We start from the raw sequence: 6947 nt of genomic DNA on the forward strand, positions 1-6947 counted from the left end.
ACTGATTTAGGCAGTTTCCAAATGAAGCTCCGGATTTCTTTTTAAGTCAACAAAAGTGTACAGCTCACTGACCAAAGGCCTCTGCCAAACTGCAAGAAAGACAAAGGCAAGGTTTCTCCCCCTTAGGTGGAGAAGCACCTAAGCATATTTGAATTCTTTTTAGATACTTCATTATCATTAAATAGTCAAAAATATGTACATTACACATTCCTCTTACAAAAGTAGGAATAGACTTACATCCACAGGTACCTTTTTCCATTTTCTTTTTCACTTGATTCAAAGTGGAAAACTAGTATGAGTACAGGGTTCAGGACTATTGCTGTCCATTATCATTCATTTATTCATACATTCAGATTAACAGTCCTTTCCTGTGCTCCTTCTTGTGCCAAGCGCTAACCTGGATCCTGACAGAAGGTCATGATAAAACAGGTCAGGTCCCAAGGGCCTGGGGTTGTGGACGAATCGCCCACAGCTGGTCAGTTAGGGCAGTGCGGAGCACAGTGAGTGAGTCACCATTGTTGTTTCTATTGTTTTCGTTGGGACGGGGTGAAAGACGGGGAAATGCAGGCACTGAGGCATGATGGAAGCAAAAGCCTGCCAGAAGGAGTTTAAGTAGGAGTTTTAGTAAGGCACTGAAAAAAGACGGACCTATGGCTCTGGACAGGGAGCCCTCCTGAGCACAGCATTCTAGGGGAAAGAAGGAGCTGTGAACAGATATGTACAGGACCAGCCTGAAGAAGCTGGACTTAGGGACCAGCAAGTGGCGTAGCAGTTAAAGGCAGCTTGTTTTCTCGCTTTCTCTTTCTCTCTGTCTCTCCTGTGAGCACATGTGCCCTACAGCAAATTTTTAAAATACTAATAATAATTAATAAAATTAACTGAATAATTCTTTAGGGGAAAACAAGTTGGAATCAAACACCATTTGGAAGTACCTTAGACAATAATGGGAGCATGGAAACAGAGAAAATGGAAGAGAGAGGAGCGACAAAGGAAGGCAGGTTGAAGAAGTCAGAGGACTGGGTGATTGATTAGCTATAGAGATGCCCAGGAGAGAGAGGTAAAATCTTGAGTTTCTTGCTTGAGCAAATGAATAAGTTTTGGTGCCATTTGCCAATGTAAGAAATACTGAATAAAAAGCTATTTAGAGGCAAAGAGATAGGATAAAATTGAGATGTTTGTCTTTTTTTATTTTATTAATTGTCATTTTTTTTTTTCGGTTGACCAGAGAGATACAATGAGAGAGAAGGAAAGTGAGAAAGCAAGCTGCCAGGTCTGGGACTCAAACTGTGGTCAGCCATGTGGGAGTCCAGGTACCTTAACCACCACGCTACTACCTACCAGCCCCAACGTTTTTGTTTTTAAGATGCTATGTCTAAACCAAGTGGAGATGTTGAGTAAAGAAACAGATTTGAGGTTTGGGCATGAATGAAACATGGTGTGTAAATCCCACAAGTGCTTTGGTGTACCTAAAGAAAACAGCTTGCATCTTGAGGATCTGCATGGTCTCACCAGAGAAAGCCGTCAGTCTACGGCTCAAACGGCATGGTCAGCCATGTGGGATCTGGCTACCCCAACCACCAGCCACGGAGCCAGCCCAGTATTCCCTTTTTCATTCCAGAATTCCAGGTACTGGTCATTTGTGCCTTCTTGGTATTTTTTTCTAACAGTTTAGGAAAAGTTCTTTATATTTTTAGTCTCCAAAGAACGAACTTTTCGTTGTACTGCTTTTCCTCTACATTTTTTTTCATCTATTTGTTATTTCCTTCTATGTTCTTTATATTTAATACATTGTTTCTCTTTCTAACTTCTAAAATCTTAAGATTTTTAGTCTTTCTTGTTTTTATTTATATACATTTAAAGGCTATAATTTTCCTCCACATAAATTTTAGCTATAGCCTACAAGATCTGATACACTATATTATCATTACCTTCAGTTCAAAATATTATTTTAACTCCTCCAGGATGTCTTCTTTGACTAAAAGGTTAGTTAGCAGTGTATACATACATAATTTCCAAATATTTCTAAATGTTTCTTTCTTACTGGTGATTTCTAGATTAAGTTCACTATGTTTAGAAAATATACTCTGCATGATTTCAGTTTTTCAAAATATTTGAGACACATTTTATGTCCCAATAAATAGAAAGGATATGTCCTCGTTCGGTGGGATACTCAAATCTCTATTTTTGCCACTGTCCATCCACTTGTTCTATAAAGAGGCTTACAAATGCCCCACTACAACTATGATTTTTATGTTTTTAAATTTTTCTTCTGTCAGTATTTTTAAATTTATTTTGGTAATTTATTAGATTTAGACAAATACTTCCTAATGGATTCTTTCAGCACTATGAGATTCCTACTTATCTCCAGTAATTAGTAATGCTTCTTGTCCTTTTTTGGGGGGAAGGGGGAGAGAGAGGTTTTTGCTATAGGACGCGTGCACTCATCAGGAAGTCAGAGAGAGACAGAAAGACAGAAAGCGAGAAATCACCCCCCAAACGGGATGGCCACACCACAATGGCTTCTCCTCCATTCTCCTCTCGGGATCTTGGGCACGCATGCACATGCACCCGGCATGAGTTTAAGCCACCGGGTCCAGGACTCGAACCGCGGTTGACTACTTGGGAGCCCAGCGACATAGCCATTACACTAACTGATAGTCCCTGCTTCTTGTCTCGAAGATCACATTGTCTGTTATGAAAACTGCCGTATTACTTTGGATTAGTGTTGGTTAGTGGTTTATCTTCTTCCAGTCTTTTACTTGCAACATTCAGTCCCCATCTACTTGAGATATGTCTCTTGTGAGGAGAACAGAATTTCTTTTTTTGTTTGGTTAATCCAATCTGACATGGACTGGCCGCAATCACAGTTAAGCACTGTGCATTGGGAGCCAGAGACCACATGGCTGACTGAGGGTCAAGTCTTGGCCACAGCAGCTTGAAAAACATACTGGGAATGTGTGTGTATGTGTGTACACACATGCCTCAACTACCCTGATGGACGAAAAGGACTGCAGCATGACCATGTCCCATTGAGGGAGTGCCCTCTTTCTCTTTCTCTCTCTCTCTCTGCTTTTGTCTCTCTGGTGAGTGCACATGCCCTCTGCCAAATAAATAAATCCAATCTGTCAATCTTTGTTTAAGTAAAAGTATATAATAAAAGTTTGGGGACCAGCAGTTAGCATAATGGCTATGTGGCTGGACTCCCACATAGTCGACCGTGGTTCGAGTCCCAGACCCAGTGACTTAAAATCACACCAGGTGCATGTGCGTGCATGCCCAAGATCCCGAGAGGAGAATGGAGAAGGGATTGCAGCGTGGCCATCCCCCCCGTGAGGTGATTTCTCGCTTTCTGTCTCTCCATCTCTGTCTTTCTGGCAAGCGCATGTGCCCTATAGCAAAAACCTCTCCAAAAAAAAGAAGCCTGTTATGACCAGCAGATGGCGTAATGGCTACGTCGCTGGACTCCTACATAGTTGACTTCTGCTGGAGTCCTAGACCTGGGGGCTTAAAATTCACACCAGACGCCTGTGTATGCATGTCCAGAATCCCAAGAGGCGAATAGAGAAGAGACTGCAGCATGGCCATCCCTCCTTGGGGCTGATTTCTCACTTTCTATCTCTCTGTCTCTCTGGCAACCACACACACCCTTATAGCAAAAATCTCTCTTAAAAACAAAAACAAAAAACTCTTGTGAAACTAAAGTGATTGCTGACACATGGATTCTACATGTTTAGAATTTGATCAGCATGTCCTAGTTTTCTTTTTCCTCCTTTCTTGCCATGTTGGGTTTAATCTAGTATTCTTAATTATTTCTTATAAGAAATAATGAATCCCTATTCTGTTAATCCCTAGCTACATATTTATTAATTATTTTAGTAATTTACTCTATAATTAACAACATGCCTTCTGGACTCAATAGAACCTAGTAAAAAAGTACTGTTATCACTTCTCAGACAACTTAATGATGTTAGACCACTTTTATAAAATCTGTACCTTTTGACATACTGAGAAACAAATTTTAAACCCCCCAAACTAGTATTGTTTGGGGCAGTCAGTGTTTTGTTTGTTTTATTTACCTGCACATATACCTTGTTTATTTCGCTTCATTCCTTCCTACATTTCTGCGCTTCTATGATAATTATCTTCTGCCTGAAGAACTCTCTTTAAATTTCTTTAGTGATAGTCTTCTGGCATTGAAATTCCTCAGCTTCTGTTTTTTAGAAACATCTCAATTTCACCTTCGTATTTTTTAAGTTTATTCACTCATCTCCTCGGAGAGAATAAAAGAGAGAGACAAGCACCCCCAAAAGGGTCCATATGCTACTAACTTCCAACTTCAGCCAGCCCAGATCACTGGACACACGCGCCTGGTTCAGAGACGTTCCAGGATGTGAACTCACAACCTTTTTTATATGGGTCCAGTTACATTACTGCTGCACCACTCGTTAGCACTTGCCTTCATTTCTTTGGTAACATCTTTATTAAAATATAATTCACATACCATACAATTCACTGATTAAAGAAATATAATTCTCTTGTTTGTAGTATACTTACAAAGTTGTACACACATCAAGACAATAAATTTAGGACATTTTCATCACCCCCAAAAGAAAACTCATACTGATTAGCAATCACTCTTCCTTGCCACACAAGCACACCCCTCAGAACCTAGAAATCACTCATTTACTTCCTGTCTCTATTGATTTGTCTATCCTAGACATTTCATGTAAGGGGAACCACACAATTAGGTGGCCTTTCATTTTTTTTTTCATTTTATTATTTCTTGTTTACATTTAATTATTGTACATCCTTACAACATATAATACGATTTTTCAAAGCATGCATGCAGTGTGTTGTAATCAAATCAAGCATATTACAAAATACATTGTTTTTAACAAAGAACTTTACCTTCTTGTGCTTGTTAAAGGCGTTTTTCCTGGCGTCACCCCCACCCAACACCCACTATCCAAGATCTTTATTACCTATATTTGGATGATAAGAAAACTCAAGCCCAAAGAAAGTCAATTTTCTTTTTTCTTTTCTTTTTTTTTTTTTTTTGGAGAGATTTTCGCTATAGGGCGCGTGCGCTTGCCAAACAGAGACATAGAGACAGAAAGTGAGAAATCACTCCCCAGGGGGGATGGTCACGCCGCAATCCCTTCTCCTCCATTCTCCTCTCGGGATCTTGGGCACGCACGCACATGTGCCCGGTGTGAGTTTTAAGCCACCGGGTTCAGGACGCAAACCGTGGTCAACTATGTGGGAGTCCAGCGACATAGCCATTACGCTAACTGCTGGTTCCCCAAGAAGGCCATTTTTCTAAAGTCAAGTAAAGAGGTAACAACTTGCCCAAGATTGCCACAATGAGTAGCAACTGAAACCAAACAGCGCAGCCCTTGAAAGTGTGCTCTTAGCTACTATGCAACAGACTATATGGATAGAAGGAGGAAGAATGAAAGGCAAAAAAGTAGGCCTGCAGCAAATCCGACATCTAGAAAAGGAGGTGAAGACAGCCAGAGAAAAACCAAGAGAAGTCTGTCAGACAAGCCAAGGGAGAGAGTGTTTTGAGGAGACCATGGTCAATTGACAGGTGCAGATGAGAGATCACATGAGACACAACTATGACACCTTTCATTTGAAAATAATTAGGCCTCATGTTATCGGCTGCTCATCCCCTCACACAATGAAAACCTTGGCCAAGTCATGCATGCTGCAATCCCTGCACCCCATTCTTCTGTGAACATTCACCCAAGTGTGTCCCCTGCTTATTTTACCTGACAAGGTGGGGCAGTGCAAACCACTCCTACACAGCTAAACTATACAACCAAATGCATGCAGTTAAAAATCAAACACTTAATTACTGGAGAAACCATTCAAACAGAAACACTTTCACTGATTCTCTTTAAACCTTCAAAACTCTCATATAAAATCTACAAGAAACTCTGAATAAATTATTGTTCTTATTGTTAAAAATTCCTGTTATTTACATTCATTGAAAAAAAAGACTAGAGGGACCAGCAGTTAGCATAATGGCTATGTCGCTGGACTCCCATGTAGCCGATCGCGGTTTGAGTCCTGGACCCGGTGGCTTAAACTCATGTCGGGCACATGTGCATGAGTGCCCAAGATCCCGAGAGGCGAATGGAGGAGAAGGGACTGCGGTGTGGCCATGCCCCCTGGGAAGTGATTTCTTGCTTTCTGTCTCTCTGCCTCTCTTTGTCTTTCTTGTGAGAGTACATGCTCTATAGCAAAAACCGCTCCAAAAAAAAGAAAAAAAAAAAAGACTAGAATGTATAATATAAAGAAACTTAAAGACAAATGGAAAACTTAGATGTTATTATCAGAACAAAGCACCAGTAAAAGGAAGACAAAGAGAAGCTCTACAGGAAGGGGCACATAATTTCATTGTTGTGAACCACCAATAGGATAACCACCAAGAACAGGATTTATGCACAGGGCCACAAAGGCCAGCTACATAATTTGTAGTACAAACCAAAACCGTGGGGACCCATGTTCAAAACCAGGGACAATTCTTTCTCTTTTTGTCATATTTTCTCTTTTGATCTGCCATGGTATGTCTTTTTCTTTTCCTTTTTCTTTTTTTAACCTGCTATTTATCCTGACACACCCCCAAGCACAGGGATTCTCACTGGGAATATATAGAGCCTGGCAGGTGTCCACCATCCAGCACATAGGGTGTAGGCCCGCCTGTAACCCTCTCTCCACCTGCACCCAGGCCCCTGCTGGAGCCAGGTGGACAGCAAGCATCCTATCCAGGGGAGGCAGGAGGCAGAGCAGGCACCACAATGCATGAGCAGAGGCACCAAGCTCCTGTGGAAGATCCACTGTCCTACCAACCTTCATTTAAGTGATACACATTTTAAAATAAAATTAAGAATTTCAAGACTGCGACCACAGAGTATTAAACCCCAAGGGTGAGGCCCTCT

Source organism: Tupaia chinensis, unplaced genomic scaffold, assembly GCF_000334495.1.
Source record: "Tupaia chinensis unplaced genomic scaffold, TupChi_1.0 Scaffold000290_1, whole genome shotgun sequence".
NCBI classification, from domain to species: domain Eukaryota; kingdom Metazoa; phylum Chordata; class Mammalia; order Scandentia; family Tupaiidae; genus Tupaia; species Tupaia belangeri.